The sequence below is a fragment of the Mytilus galloprovincialis genome, chromosome 7, assembly GCF_965363235.1.
Source record: "Mytilus galloprovincialis chromosome 7, xbMytGall1.hap1.1, whole genome shotgun sequence".
Taxonomy (NCBI): domain Eukaryota; kingdom Metazoa; phylum Mollusca; class Bivalvia; order Mytilida; family Mytilidae; genus Mytilus; species Mytilus galloprovincialis.
The window spans coordinates 49,265,825-49,283,180 of NC_134844.1; the positions used below are offsets into that span (position 1 = coordinate 49,265,825).

The 17,356-nt window shown below is 31.9% G+C and overlaps 1 long non-coding RNA gene across 2 annotated transcripts; it reads left to right on the forward strand.

Annotated features, from left to right (window-relative positions):
• Positions 1–328: 328 nt before the first annotated feature.
• Positions 329–17,142, forward strand: LOC143083178 (uncharacterized). 2 transcript variants are annotated; one of them, XR_012980577.1, is made up of 4 exons: positions 329–390; positions 3,515–3,605; positions 5,528–5,586; positions 13,295–17,142. It is a non-coding gene; the product is annotated as an uncharacterized LOC143083178 (long non-coding RNA). The 2 variants fall into 2 exon arrangements; XR_012980576.1 differs by lacking the exon at positions 5,528–5,586.
• The last annotated feature ends 214 nt before the right edge of the window (positions 17,143–17,356 follow it).

Below are 17,356 nucleotides of genomic sequence, written 5' to 3' on the forward strand. Positions count from 1 at the left end.
AGCTTTAACATATATGGTATCGACCTGTAAACTTTGTGTCGGTTGTCGCGTTTATGCATCTACACAGTATTCTTTATTGTTTTCCACTTACATGGTATATATCTCATCTATTCCTTCTCTTTAATTTCTTGCACAAACGTAATACAAAAGAGTATTCTTTTTCTATCTGCACGTTAAGGCACCCTTGTATATACACGTGAAGTCTGACTAGGTAGCTTGTTGCAAGACCAGATTTCAACCCTTAGCCAGCGTACCCCTCATTTTGTACTGCCAATCCAAATGTTCCGCCCGTCATCACGTCGACCGACGAGGAGAACCTACTTCTTATACTGATTGTTATTTTGTTTTCAGAAAAATTATGCATGGAATATCTGCCACTGGAGGTTGCAGGTAATAATCAAGCAATAAATTGTTATATTTTGCAATTGACTGTATGAATATGCAAACTAAAAATATTTATTTCATATGTATGTGTTCATCCCCATCCTGAGTCCATAATAGTACAATGACAGATTTTTCGCATATTTCCTCTTCTTCTTAAATTACTTATAATACGTTTCGTATTAAGACAAGCTGATACAGAGACGCCATGATGGATAAAAGATCACCTCAATAAAAATATTATATTATACTTTGCTCTTTGTACATTGTTTTTAATTTTGTAGTCCACACATTTTTACAATTTTTCGTCATTTTTAATTGTTTCTGTGCATATATTTATACCAGAAGACAAAAATGAAGCCAATGAATAGAATATAATTGACTAAACAAATAAAAGAAAAGAAAGCTGTAAAGTCATTTATTCAAAAAATGATTAGGGTTGAGGATAAAAAAAAAAGAAAATTACGTAAAAAAAAGGTTGTCAAGATAAAAAAAAATAGTATTACGTGATATGAGCATCTCATTTAGACCCTCATATATACGTCCAATATTTCTCGAAATCAGATATTGTACTGAGTATTTATGAAACTAATACAATCTTAGATGGATGTACATAGACTAAGGTAGGAATTTAAAAGTTATAGTCTAAATAGAAAAAGGATAGTCACGATTTGATCAAAATGTGTGTATTAAATGGATGGAGAAAATTGACCCTCGTCGTTTTTGGTTGACTATATGCGTTCCAAACTGAATATGGTCAATCCAAATAATAAAAGGCAAGTTAAGTTCAAAATTAAGAGGCGGAATTAGGGGGGGGGTGCTCCCTTCACGGTGTTTCATCTAGTCTTAAATATAACGGCTACCAATCTTCATACTACCTTGTCCCTTTTTGCGAATCAAGATACGCATCTGATATTTAAGGGATGAACTTTTGTGTTGGTTTTCATTGGCTGTAAATTACATTCATTTCTCAAAAAATAATTCAACCATAGAAAAATTGATTAATTTTTGGTGATTAACGACACTTTTGTCCCTATTGAAAATCAATCAATCAATAGCAATCAACTAATGTATCAATCAATCAATCAAAAAATATTGCAGTCGGTCGCACCTGTAACTTGCTGACTCACAAGCCCAGTGTTGACAGACTAGAAATACAGTAGTTGCACTACCTATATCTATCGACCAGGGAGGTCCTATTTTAAACTGATAAAATCTGTTTGTGAATGCGGACTAACGATTAAGAATTTGTCTACCAAGCGTTAACTAAAGTTTCGATAGGTCGGGTTAACACCTATTTATTTATGGTGAAATTTTCATTCCAAATGACGAGGAAATTTCCCCGATAGCAAAAAAAGAAGAGAGGATGGTGTATGGCACGCCTGAACCACTTTTATAGATAATTTCAAATTATCTCAGATAAACTAGGATGTTCTCACTATTTTACATTAAGCGCAGATAAACCGGGATTATCTCGATTTTTTCAGATAATCCCGGTTTTTCTCAGAATTTTCAGATAAACCGGAATTTTCTCAGCTAAATGCACATTGGAGATAATTCATTATATTCCTCACAAAAATAGATAAATAATTAACTTGAGAAAATCCGGGATTATCTGAAAATTCAGAGAAAATCGATTGACTGAAAAAAAGGAGCCAATAGAAAGTCACGACACATTGGAGGAAAATTTCATGGTCATAAGGGATAGATATAGAGACAATGGTGCAGCTATACAGATAGAGAAGAATGAAAGATAAGGATCTTAAGGGGAAACGTTTAAGAACGTTTAATATTCCAAATTTGATAAAAATAATAATTGATTTATTCAGGATGTACATGTATTAAAAGTATATCGATATTAATGAAGATCAGAGAGTTTGAACAATTTAGAAGTTTGTCTTGAGAGTTTCTTTTAAGAGAATTTGAATTTTATATCCGTATTTTTCTTTATTAAGATAGTGAAATATGTTACATAAATCTGGCATCGGCACAATTAGCTAGGACAAATAACTAAAATGTTGAAATAAGTTTAGCGAAAAGTTGAAATACACCATTTCGAAGTTTTAAAGAGTTTCCTTTTAGAAAGTCATAATCTTATAACAAAAAAAAAAAATTCACGCGCCGTTTTTCTTTCCGTACTTTTCTCTAGTAAAACAGTGAAATATGGTGCAGGAATTTATCATCCATTTTATTGCTAAGTGTTACATTTTAGTACTTATTTAGTAAGTTCAATTATAAAGTTTTTTGTCAATTAGATAATCTAATCATGATGATGAAAAATGACCAATACCTGAAATATTTATTACCTTACAACTCTGCTATATTGTTAATCAGTTTGTTTTTTTCAAGACACGTGCTCAGTGTATAAATAACCACTAACCAAACGCTATTAAAACAGGGTTTTGATCCTTACAGGACTCAACATTTTCTTATGAATTAGATCTATATTTGTTAACATTTTTAAATTAAATAAACTGAATGGATTTCTTAAATTCCCGGCGAGGGAAGAACAAAAACATTTGCGAAAGCAAATTTACAGATCTAACATTGTTGGGTTGATGTTTAGACGAGTTGTATATACATAATGTACACAGCCATGTATCACCATCATTGCTGGTGATCCGATGGATAAATCTGTTGTAGAGTTGTCACTGACTCAGACGTACTTATAAATATAATTATTGACTGTATCTTGCATTAATTTGTAGGATTCTTAACTATAGATAATTGAGCTGATCTGTAACAATAACATCTCCATGCCTTATATAACATGAACTGTAGTATGACGCTAGATTAAAACTGACAAGGAAAGGTAACACACGACCACCGAAAGCTTTATTTTTGTGAAGCCCAGGTGGTCGTATGGTCTAGCGGGACGGCTACAGTGCAGGCGATTTGGTGTCACGATATCTCAGTAGCATGGGTTCGAATCCCGGCGAGGGAATAACAAAAAATTTGTGAAAGCAAATTTACAGATCTAACATTGTTGGGTTGATGTTTAGACGAGTTATATATATATATATATATATAGCTATAGCAGAAACGTATTGAATTTTCTATTGTAATAGTAGGAACGTGTTGAATGTCATATAGTATTTATAGGAAGTTGATTAATTTTGTTTACATATTTCAGGTACTTGTTGAAGGTCCTATAACTGTAGCAGTAAATTGTTCAATAGCCTATTGGTATATTAGGTTCTTTCGTTGTCCTATATCTAAACCAGGTACGTGCTAAATACACATTGTTATGGTAGGAACTTGTTGAATGTCCTATACTTATAGCAGGAACTTGTTGAATTCCTATAGTTATAACATGTACTTGATGAATATCCTAGAGATTTAACAGATACGGGTTGAATTCCTATTGTTATAGTAGGAATTTGTTTAATGTCTTAAAGTTATAGCAAGTACTCGTGGAATGTCATATAATTATTGCAGGTAGTTGATGAATGTCTTTTACATATAGCAGGTATCTGTTGAATATCCTATTGTTATAGTTCGTACTTATTGATTGTCCTATGGATAAAACAGGTACATGTTGAATTTCCTGTCAGTTAAGTAGGTACTTGTTGAATGTCCTATAGTTATACGAGGCACTAGTTATATATCAGGTACGTGTAGAATTCCTATTGTTATACTAGGAACCTGATGAATGTATTATTGATAAAGCAGGTACGTGTTGAATTTCCTACTTTTATAGTAGGAACTTGTTGAATGTCCAAAATCTATAGCAGGTACTTGTTGAATATCCTAGTGGTATAGTATGTGCTTGTTGAATGTCCTATACCTTTAGCAGGTATCTTTTGAATATCTTTTTGGTATGGAAGGTACTCGTTGAATTTTCTATAGGTATAGCAAGTAGTTGATGCATGTCCTTTAGATATAGCAGGTACTTGTTGAATGTCCTATAGCTATAACAAGTAAATGTTGAATATCCTATTGATATAGTAGGTTGTTGTTGAATGTTCTTTATCTATATCAGGTACGTGTAACTGTTAATTACATACTGTTATAGTAGGAACTTGTTGAATGTCCTTTAGTTATAGCAGGTACTTGATGAATGTTCTATAGTTATATGAGGCACTTGTTAAATGTCCTATAGTTATATTAGGTACTTGTTGAATGTCATGTAATCAAACCAGGTACTTGTTGAATGTCCAATGATAATTCTAGGTAGTTGATTAATGTCCTTTACAAATATCAGTAACTTGTTGAATATCCTTTTGGTATAATAGGCTTTTGTTGAATGTCATACATATATATATATATATAGCAGGTACGCTCATTCGCCAAAAAAAGTTCACATTGTGGCTCGCGGCTGATAGTATAAGTTATAAGGTTCGCTATTCGTAGGGGGGTCAGTAGTGAACCGTATAACGAATTTATCGCATTTTGTAGAAAAATACAACAACATCAATAGATAACGTCACCATAAATAGTATACGTGACGTCATGAACCCCCTTTGAAATTTACTAACCCCCTACAGATCCATAGGGGGTCACCACGTGACGGCGTTTAACCAATCACAACGTCATAATCTACCCGCGGCGCGATAATTTGCGATATCAATCATAGGTACAGATATTTGAACTTAAGACTATATAATCGACAGAGATTATTTTTGGAAAGAGTAAAAATGTTTCAACGGATGAATCAATCTTTATTGCATTAAGAACAACATTGCTCTAACAAAATAGCAAGGTATATGTATATATACCTTGCTACTTAAACCTATAATGGTATACTTTTATAAATTGTGACTTGGATGGAGAGTTTTCTCATTGGCACTCATACATATGTACCACATATTCTTATATCTATCTATCACAAACATGACAGAATATAAAGAACAATGAAATAATGCAAAGATAATTTACAATAATACACACATTTGTACAACGTATTAACTGATAATTTGTGATCTTAATTTCCATGCCGCCTTTGAAAAGTTACATAGTTTCTTAGTTACTCTTTTTGACTCAGCTTGTAACAAAAAAAAATGCTTTCGTTTATTTGGCCATGAAAAACAACATTTTGGCAAAAAGATATATCTAAATGTTCTTAATACAGGACAAATAAACACACAACGGTATTCATCTACAATATTATTCATTTTACAACTTCTACAAATACGATTGTTTCTAGGAATATTGTCATACCGACCTGTTTCTAAATTTGATTTGAAGCCTCCACTTCGTAATTTGGTAAGTATATTGCTATTGAGTTTTTAAAAAAAGTTTATACATTTGTTCCTAATTGTGACACGAAACTGTCAAATCATTTTACCTGAAGATGTACTGGAATGTTCATATGGAGTTCTACTGGAATATTCATATTGAGTTTTACTGGAATGTTCATATGAAGTTCTACTGGAATGTTCATATGGAGTTCTACTGGAATGTTCAAATGTCAAGTACGTCCTAAAAGAAATGTTCTTGCTGCATCAAGTTTGATCTTGCATAAAATAAATTTCCGTTGTATTTTAAAAGTTAACCCAAACTTGGGGCAATCGTCAATTATACTAAATGTTTCACCACATAACTTGAAATCAGAGATCAGTCTGATTTACGTTTTACGTTTTGAACAAAATAACATTTTTTGATTTCTGAGAGATCACCTTAAGTTTCCATTGTGTGCAGTAGTTTTTTCAAATGTTCTAACATATTTTTTACTATTCTGAACTCTCGGTTTATCAATATTGTGTCGTCAACAAATAACAATAAAATTACTTTAAATAAGACTTTTTTTATTCACATAAATTGAAACATGTCTAACCCTGATACATTATTTTCAGCGAATACCTTTCTAAGTTAAAAATTTCAAAAAAGAAGAATATAGATTATCCAATTTACGTATAAAACACTCATAATCGACAAATGCAAGACAACTTTCCAAGTAAGTTGAATCGTGGCATACGTTAAGCAAAAAAAAGATATATGTAGTTAAGTAGCCTTTTCTTAAAACCAGCTTGTGATTTAGATATAAGTTCGATATAATCGGCAAATTTTGTTAATCTTGTATTCAGGACAGTTTGACGAGATTTAATATTCGGGTGATGGCTCTTAACAGGTCTAGCTTGAATGACCATATGGCCCATGACTGGTATACAACCTTTTCTAGAAATAATAAGGTGCCCAGTATCGAAAAAGACGTCTAGTTAACGAGTTTAAGTTAACGGATAACACACGGCTATATTTATATGCAAACTATTGGAAAATCATTATATTTTCCAATCATGAATGTCGTCGTAAGCTACCGTGGTCACATTTTTCAAAATTTTGTGGTTTCTTAGGGTACCCAAAAATACCTCCTCATACAGGTCATCTTCAACACGAAAATTAAATTATTGCTTTCTGTGTTATTTGTTCAAATGATACTTATCATATAGCTTAAAAATTAAATTAATCACTATACAAGTGTGGACACAGATGAGTGTGGATAGTATGTTTGGATGTTTGACAGTGTTTTATGATAAATGTAGTTCTATGATTTTCCTATATGTGTTATTAACTTGTTGCACGATGACAACCAACCGGAGCATTAGGAGTATTGTTTATTTTATATTAAGTTTAGTTTTTATGTTCAAGACAGGCATGGAAGAGACACTAATTGCATTAGTTACCAAATGATTATGATAGAATATGTTCCACATCTTTGATTTTGGATACATTTATTAGCTAGGAGAGCAACACATAATAGGTTCAATTTTTCGTGATTTTTTTTAATTGGGAGATGATATCTGAGAACATGATATAAGGAGCCTGTAATTCAGTGGTTGTTATTTGTTTATGTGTTACATATTCCTTTTTTCTTTATTTTTTGTACATAAATAAGCCTGTTATTTTTCTCCTTTGAATTGTTTCACATTGTCATTTCGAGACCTTTTATAGCTGACTATGCTGCATTAGCTTTGCTCATTGTTGAAGGTTGTGCGGCGACCTGTAATTGTTAATTTCTATGTCATTTTGGTCTGTTGTGGAGAATTGTCTCATTGGCAATCATATCACATCTTTTTTTATATGTATTTGCTAACTATTTGTATGGTTCTATTTATATATACTGAGTGCCAATGAAAACGCAACACTTGGTTTTTCAAATATAAAATTTATATTAGGAAATCATAATCTTTCAAAATGAATTGTTCTTGAAAATTAACAATTCTAACAATAGATCAATATCAAACAAAAATGTTTCATTGTCATCTTTCGGCGTAATAGATAAACGAAACATCCAATGTCGAATCATCAAATCACAGTCCTAACAAAAAATGTTACAACCCCGTTGTGCAGCGCAATCTCGACAGCGCTGTGGAATTGATCATCCCGGACGTTTAATGTGATCTCGAGGAATGTTATTCCACTTGTCCAGTAAAGCAAACTCAAGCTGACTTTATGATATTGGTGGTGGTTTTCATCGTCTAAACCATGTCAAATCTGATGCAAAATTTGCTCTATCATACCTAAATCTGGCAAAACGCACAACTTTTGGCCAAGGAGGGTGCCAAACGTCTATGTAACCACCACTGACGATTTTTGTCACTATATAACAAAAGCTGAAAAGATTTATATCATTTAAGTATAAGTGTTTCATGATTTTCGCAAGACTATTTTTTTAGCTGAAGTTTACCGCCTTTTTGAACGAAAGAAAATTTATTGCGTGTTACTTTCACGGGATTTTTACTCTGATTACATCAATTAGACATGGTTCATATGTGTGTCAAATATATGTGTGTAATGTTAATCGGTAAGAAGAAAATAGCAATTTAAAACACAAATTTAGTGATAATTCTGCCTCGATTCAAACACGCCTTTTCTCGTACCGTAAATCGTTTTGTAGCTTACACTATCAGGTCATTAACTAGGACAAGTGTCACTAATCATTTCGTTTTTATTGCGATTTGTATGGTCGATTTGTATGTTTTGAATACTCTTGTTAGTTAGAAGATCGTTGTTTTGTTTTTGAAAATATTTTGTTTTTGTTTTTATAACTTTAATTGTTTTTTGTAATTGATAGTTTTGTCAGTTATAATTATAATATACAAATCAAATCCTTCGATCACGTTTCAGAGCCGGAATATGCCATACATTCACAATCCTGTTAAACTATGCCCATCAAGCCCTAAACGAAGTCGGAATGAAATACAATGGGATTAGTGTGTTATATGTCGTGGTTCTTGTACTGAATTTCTTATTAATATGCGAGGAATTAGCACAAACACGAGCTTTATCTATAGATGCATCTCGAGATCTTGTTGTTACGTTGAATGATCTCAAGTCAATCTCAAAATAATCATTGTGACCTAAACAAATTGAGCGTAAAATTGGCTAAAATTGTCTGTGCTATGGTCGGGTTGTTGTCTCTTTGGTACATTCCCCATTTCCATTCTCATTTTTTACAATTTTTACAGTTTAAAATTTCTCCCTTGTCAAACTTCCTCCTTGTGAATCTACTTTTAAACAATATGTAATAAGAGCTTCACTCCAGACAAAAATTTGATGTCTTCCCATATAGCAAAACTATCATACATTCTCCTCTATAGTTCGAATGGGAAAAGAAGAATGTCTTGTTCCTTTTTATCTCGAAGGTCAGAAGTCACATGAATTTCTGCAAGATTTAGTTTGTATTTGCCTCGAACAAAATCTCTCATGTACAGATGTATGCCCATGTTAGGACAACACGACGGGTGCCACATGTTGAGCAGGATCTGCTTACCCTTCCGGAGCCCCTGTAAACACCCCTAGTTGTTGTGGGGTTCGTGTTGCCTATTCTTTAGTTTTCTATGTTGTGTCATGTGTACTATTGTTTGTCTGTTTGTCTTTTTCATTTTTTACCCATGGCGTTGTCCGTTTATTTTCGATTTATGAATTTGACTGTCCCTCTGGTATCTTTCGTTCCTCTGTTACGCAAATGACATTTGTCAAAATGTAAATACTCGTCTGGTGGTAGTTAGAAACATTGATGACGACGAAGATGTAGATGTATCAGATTTCATTTTTCTGTTTGTACCTTATGAATCATTGTTAGCTATCGAATGAAGGTTAAGCAGTCCATAATCTTTTCTAAACAATTAATATAACATCTACTCAATTTTGGAATCGTGGGAAATATAGTAATAATCTAATATAGCTGAAAATTTCAATTTGCACCCTATATGCAAAAAAGTCTATCTTAAGTCATTTTTGGCGATAAAAATATAAAATAAGTTCTAAATGTAGATACAAAAGATATTTTTCTATAAATAAGTTGTTTTCATTTTGCTCTAAACGCATATATGTTGCAGAAACAAGCTATCTAAATGTGACTGTGCATTTTTCTGAATTTTTTGCTTTGACCTTTGACCCTGATTTAAAAAAAAACGTGACCACAGCAGACAACGACGACAACGGTATTTCGATAAGACTTGTTCTCCTCTTTCAAATGATATAAGATATAGCCGTGTGTTATTCCGTTAAGGCAAATCGATCAAATTTGTTGATTGGGCACCCTACTAAGGAAAGGTTTACAGCAGATTCCAACGAGTATGAAGCTACAGGTATATTCCTTAGTTAGCTTCCTTGCTAGCTCAACCATGAAATGATTATTACCTTAAAATTGGGAGGGGTAAAGCACCAATTCATCATCCAATGAAAACACTCATATCAATGGCCTGTTTATAATATGTATGTTTCATACAAACAGGTTTACCTAAACAACTTTGCAAATTACATTTTATTTCTTATAGTCTTTGATTGAACTAAACAATTATTTGTATTACAATAAATTAAATGCGGAGTTACGGTTTATGTTATGTTCAAGGATGATAATATTTAGTGTTGATTCAATGCTAAACAAATAGAAATTTTATTTAAAATCCACAGCATTTCCCCTTGTACTGTCATAGTTGTCAATTTGGTACTTGATAGATGGAGGATTATTGCAAGCAGTGCTAGCAATGATTTCCTTAAAACAAGTTTATAAATTTAGATATTGGTTTAAACAAATATAAATATGGACCAATGCAAGTACACCTTCTAGGGTGAGCTCGACTTTCTTGACTTCGCACAATTTTCTTTTTAATTTAAAGGTTGTTTTAATAGGACTTTTTGTAAACTATAAACGCTAGAAAATCAAGTGAGTAATATATGCTTAAAATTTTATAACAATCTGTGGATTTTCTACAAAAATCTTGGTCTATTTGCCACAAAATTCCGTTTAACTTTAGAAATGCAATGAAACTATAAATATTATAGCTTGCTCGAAGTTTCCCCTTAAGTGAGAGGTTTAGCTAGCTTTAAAACCATGTTTAATCCACCACTTTCTAGATCAAGAAATGCCTGTACCAAGTCAGGAATTTTACAGTTGTTTTCCATTAATTCGTTTGATGTGTTTGAGCTTTTGATTTTGTCATTTGATGAGGGACTATACGATTTTAATTTTCCTTCGAGTTCAGTTTTTTTGCTTTATTTTACTTTTTATGCGTGTTATATTTGCTTTATCTCAATTAGCTGTAAAGCATGGCTCTAACCACTCACTTATTTTGCTGTCGTGTATGGTCTCTAAATTAAAAATCCGAGAAAATTCATGTTTAAAAAACCATTTTTTTCTACCACACAAGTTCATTGGATTTATTTAGTAAACAAATTACAGTAATTATAGATAATAATACAGTTTTGTAGATGTCTTTGATACGCATTTTATTGAAATAGTATAATTTAAAGCAGATGACTTCTCCATCAGTTACACTTATATGCTTCCTTCTAAGCAGAAAGAAAACTTTGAAAGAATAAATCCAACTTTGTTTCATAAAAATAATGAATAACAATATATAAATAACACATAGCTGAGAGGGTGATAGAGCAGATTGTTACCCCGAGAAAACATTGTCAACTGAGGCGAAGCCATGGTTGAGAGTATTTGCCATAGAATGGAGTCGTGTTTAATAAAGCGCACACTTGATCAAGCGTCTCCATGAAAGGTCATAGAGTAAATTAACACCCTCGTATTAGCCAATCAAAATCTGGCAGTTTGAGATGAAGTATTATAAATATACATGTTAAGGATATGTCATTATATAAATAACACATAGCTGAGAGGGGATAGAGCAGATTGTTACACCTCGAGGGGTAACGCTCTGCTCTATCACCCTCTGAGCTATGTGCTATTTAATTTATTATACTGAATGTTCTATCATTATAGTCTTTTACAGATTAATTTTATTTTACAAGTGTTTTAATGACGTCACTTACATAACAACGTTACGGATATTAGAAAAAAACAACAAAGTTTATAAGTAATTTGGGTTTTTTTTGGGTTTTTTTTACTGTCAAATAATAAAATCTGAACCAAATCGTAGAATTTTAGCAGTGTATTTAACTACTTGATGTAAATTCAATTCATTGTCCTTTAAATTATCGATTTTTGATTGGTCTAATCGAGAGGCTAACATTAAAAAAAATTGTCACCCTCTCAGCCATGTGATAGAGTAAATTAACACAATCGTATTAGCCAATCAAAATATGGCATTTTAACCTGAAGTATAATAAATGGATATATAAACCAGACTTTCAAGTAAGCCGAAATGCATTAAACAACTGCATACTCATTTTCACAAGAGTTTGTTAAATTCACTTCTTCCCTTTCTTCTTCTTTTAAATCAACAATGGAGATAATGATAAAAAAAAAGGGGGTTGGCGTGATAATAATAAGTATTATCATATACTTAGAGTAAATATCTTATAAATTTTACAGTATGATAATAGTTTTAAATTCACGTGAATTCCATATTTTTCGAAATGGTGTTTACCGGGATGATATGTAAAATTTATCGCATGATTCGACTATTATTACATATAGATTCTACCACTGCATCGAGTTTGATATGATATTTATCCACTCGAGACAGTTAAATTTTCAAATTCAAAACGCGTGTCACACCGAGCGTCTAAAATATTTATAATTTAACTGTCGAGAGTGGATAAATATCGTATTACACGAGATTTGGTGGTGAAATCTGTTACTCTAATGATTTTCAAACAATATGCAGGCAAACTTATTCCTTCTTTTTGGATGACCTGCAAACAGATGTGTTCTTTCTATGTGACGTCATCAGGCATGGTCGCCCTTTTTTATGCCGTCACAATAGGAAATTAAGAGGATAGCAAGAAATTTCGACGTCATAATCGGATTTTGACCAATGAGGAACTGAGATCAAACGAACCACACGTTGATTAAATAAATATGATCAACAGGTCAGGAAAGGGATAAATCGAGTAAGAATTAGAGAAAGTTTTTCCGTAACATTATCACATGGCATTCATGTGTTTCTTGGCAAATTCTGGAAACTACACACCTCAATGGTCTGTGTTTAGTGAAAAACGTACAAAGAAGGGTACACAATAATTATTAGGAAACATATATTATGTAAAATGCCCCCAAAAAAAGTATACAATAAAAGCATTTTTCAAAGTTTAAAAAAAAATTAGAAAGTTAATTTACAAAATTTATATGATTTTTTCCAAACACTGTTCATTATGTCTTGTTGATTTTTTTTTTATCGTGAAGATAGAAATACATTATACTGCTGGTTTTCTCCTCTGTTGAGGCATATGATAGAAAGAATTCATATGGGATGTATTAAATTTGGTGTCCGTAAACTTTTCCCTTTTTAAACTTCTAATTGAGAACAACTTAAAAGGATCAATATATCAAACTGTTATTTTTCTCCATCGTTGAAGCACGGCTCTTGGGCTGATATTGAACCCTGGGCTGATAATACATATGATATGAAAAATGCCATGTAATCATCTGATAATATTGCCGTCCTCTCAAGAGGCTAAGCGTTGAACAGTTGAGTTGGAAGAGATATGTTTTCAACTTACTATATCAATATCATAATCAAATATCAACTTAAGTGTGAATAACTTTTTTTTGTAGAGTTTAAAATGAAGACTGCAAACTTTTGGAAGAAGCGTTTTATCATTACTACCTTTTTTATAGTTGCCAGTCCGCAATTATTAGAATCAACAATACAAGTTTCTCCGTCTGGTAACTTAACTAAAAATATGACATGCGATTTCACAATTTTGGATGCGGAATCTGTTAAACGAAAGCTTGACCAGTTTGTACTTGTTGATTCAGTCGATTTGGTGTCTTTTAACATAGAAGTCAATCAGGAATTTTTGGATGAAACCGCCTATGACAACATACACGAGAACGGTATCTTAAGATGGATATGGGTCTTTAAATCTAAAACTGACATACTTTCATACCCTGTAGATTTGGACGGAATTACTCTTCAGTTAGCAAAGTCAACACAAAGAACAATTGACGTTAGTGTCAATGCAACTGCTTATTTATCAAACTATTCCATATGCGTCTCTTCACTTTACAAGACTCTGTCCGAACAGCTTTTAGATAAAAACTCGACTGACTGGAAATTTTGTCACAGATATTTTAAAGGGCAGCAATGGAAACATGTAATGAATAACATCACTGGATCCTGGCTAGGGTATGACTTTGAGTGTTTTAATACGTTTTGTTCGGACATAAAATGTGCAGAAATTGTTGAAAAGGGAACAGTTAACATTGTTATCGATTTATTTATTTTTCTGCTGTGTATTAACTTGCCTTTATTTTATCTTTTTCTTCCTAAAAGGCAAAACATCTCCCCAAATCATACTATGCATTACCATAAAGGGGATAGCCCTTATAGTTTTGCAAGAATTTTCTTACATTTAAATAAAAATTTTCAGACAGTCAATGAAGAGACAGGCAAAACATTTCCAGAATTTCTTCAGGTTTTATGGAAAGATAGTAGTAATTTGAATCCAGAGGCTAAAGTTTTGTCGTTTTTTTATTTTGTTCTTTTAGGAGTATTCATTTTACAAACCGTGTATCTCAGAAGAGCAATAGCTGATTATGATAAGTATGTTGATATTTATCAGCCATATATATATGGATCAGACGACATTTTCACCAACATATCTTTATTTACATGTTCTTTTTTTATGATTTTACCACTTTTGTTGGTATTTATGTCATACTATGGGCAGTCAGAAAACACCTTTTTCTCTTTCAATCCATTTGGAATAATAGATTTTAATGAAATTGATAAACAACAAGACAATTCTATTAAATATACAGGATACACCCAGTTTGCAAATAAATTTCTCACAAGAATATCTTTCTTTTTCAAAAGAGAATTGTGGATTAAGACGTTTTCGATGAAGTTTTTTCTACGGAACCGGCCACGTTTGGTTCGAATATTGCTTTTTCTACTGTATCTTCCATTAGTTACACCGTTGAACATAATACTATATACTTTGTTTTTTTTGGTTCCAATGATTCCCTTTATCATTGAATGTTTTATATTGTGCCCTGTGAAATATATCCGCTCGAAAATAGATTTATATCGTGGAGTCGTCGAAAGAGGGCTTAGAACGAAATATAAATGGTATTTTTTTTACTTTTTGTACATTATCTTTCTGTATTCACTTTTCATTGTTTACTTCATTTATGCATTCAAGCAATATTTTTTATTTACTACTCAATTTTTATTCAAACTAATTGTGTACACTATTTTTGTTGCTGGACCTCTATTTTCAACATCTCAAACTTCTTACCAGTTTTGGGCAATATCTCTTGCTGTTTTAGTTTATAGTTTGAAATTCACGATGACTTTTAATTCGAATTACAAATACCTACTCGAGAAATTATTAAAACTTAAACAAAATGGGAAAGAAAAAAGGTCCGAAACAACGTGCAACTCGAATACTGATCACATAGAAGATATTAATTCTTCTAGACAATCGTTTTCACTCGCCAACAAAAAGAAGGTATCTATACATGTTGAATTGTTTGAACAGATAGCAAGAGAGTTTATGCCATTAAGAATTCAACTTTTTATCTTATTCCTCAAGCTATTCTTTACTGGGATATTTCTATACGTAACATTTGATAGTATCAGTAAAGGTGGAAGTGATGGCTTTCTTGTGACTCAAATACCATTGATTATTACTGTTGTAATGCCTGGTATAGCAGAGAGACTCGTATCATCGTCGAATATAGAAGATGATATACAAACAAATGAAGACGATATAACATTTATGATTATGAACTATAAACCCAGTAGTCTAAACGTAAATTCCTGTGATAACGATCTGCCTGCTACCGCTGAAGGACTATGCCCACCGTCAAAAGATGATATCAAAATGAATGAGAAAAGTATCAGACGTATGACATTAAATAATAGTCCAACTACACTGAACAAAGATGTCAGTGATAATAAGGTAAATAAAAATGTGAGTCCCTTAAATCAAAACCATTTGGTTTCTAAACATTTTGCTGTGATGGTTTCTAAACTTTTTGCTGTGATGGTTTCTAAACATTTTGCTGTGATGTTTCCCATCATTTACACTTGTAAATGTGTAATTACATCAATTTTCTTTTGTTGTAAAGAATGTGAAGACGAAATTGATATCGAAGTTGCTCCGGAAGACACGAACAGTATTCGAGATGGAAGGAATAGAGGTGACTACAATCCAATATAACGAAGTCGAAATACATATACTAGTATATACGCATATAAAAAGCATTTTTCTTCTCAAAATTTCTTTTCATTATTTTCTTGTCATTATGTTGCCCTTTAGTGTAGCCTACGGGTGAAGGGAATCTATTTTGGAATACTTTGACTGCATTTGTTTATTATAATCAAGCATTCTGATAACATTCTTGATATGTTATAATTCTTTACTTATGAATAACGTCAGCGTATATTTTTAATATTCATTTTGAAACACATGGAAATATTTTAGGGGACTTCTTGAAGGACATTGAGAAAGGTTTTTATTCTTCATAAATTTGAATAAAAAGAAGATTACAATGGATACTGTAAAAATCTATTGAAAACTTGTAGATCTGTCTGTTTTAAAATTTTAGGATTTACTTGACGAGTGGTATTTCATAAACCGGATTCCTATTACATATTGGAAATGTACAATGAATGAGTTAGATACCAACCAATTAACTTTAGGATGAGGATGACAGAACATGTTATTTTATATATTGTTGATATCGCAGTTTTGTTTATTTTTAATTTTGTCAGAAGGGAGGTTAAAGAAGAATGGTTCTCTTAAAAAAATAAGCAAATGAAATGGTTCTTAAAAAGCTTTATCTTTGTATAATAATGAAAGAAACAGTTTATTTCGATGCTTACTTGGATTTGTGTGTGTAAGTGTTGATTAGTTGAATATTGTTTTCTATTGCGATTGTTATTTGATTGCTTTTTATCTAACTGTTTTATATTATCATGTTATTTTTTAACCGCTTGTAAATCATATGTATCATATAAGACACATCCATCAAGGCGTAAGCACAATTGGATGTATATATATAAATGACAACAAGATATCAAGGTTAATGCAATAGGGTAGATTTAGAGAGAAATTAGAAGGGGTCTTTCAATTATCGAAATGCATGATACATGAAGGATATTCAATCACATTTAATGACAACTTGGAGTTTAAAGATATCTCAAAAGATATATAGCTTATTCATAAAATCATATGCAATGATCAGGACGAATTGATATGATTTGTTCAATCCGAATGTAAAAATGCTTAATTTTCGAGTAGAAAATATTCTTATGTTTAAATCAGATTGAAGGTTTTGTTGTACTTGAATCTCTATTGTTATGTGAAATAATATGTAAGATAAATTAAGAAGTATTTATTTAGAAATTAATAATAATGTTTACTTCTAAGAAATAAATGTGTTAAAACATATTGAAACAACTTGTGTTTCTGTTGTTCCGTAGTTTTTCTCTTATAAACGAATTGATGTGTTTCTATATCATGGATATGTTTTGGTTTGTGACCCGGATTTGTTTTCGCTTAATCGACTATTGAACAGCGGTATACTACGTATCAATTTTCACTGAACTAGTACACATTTTTTAAAGGCCTAGTTGAAGTCCGCCTCCGGGGTCAGGATTTTCTC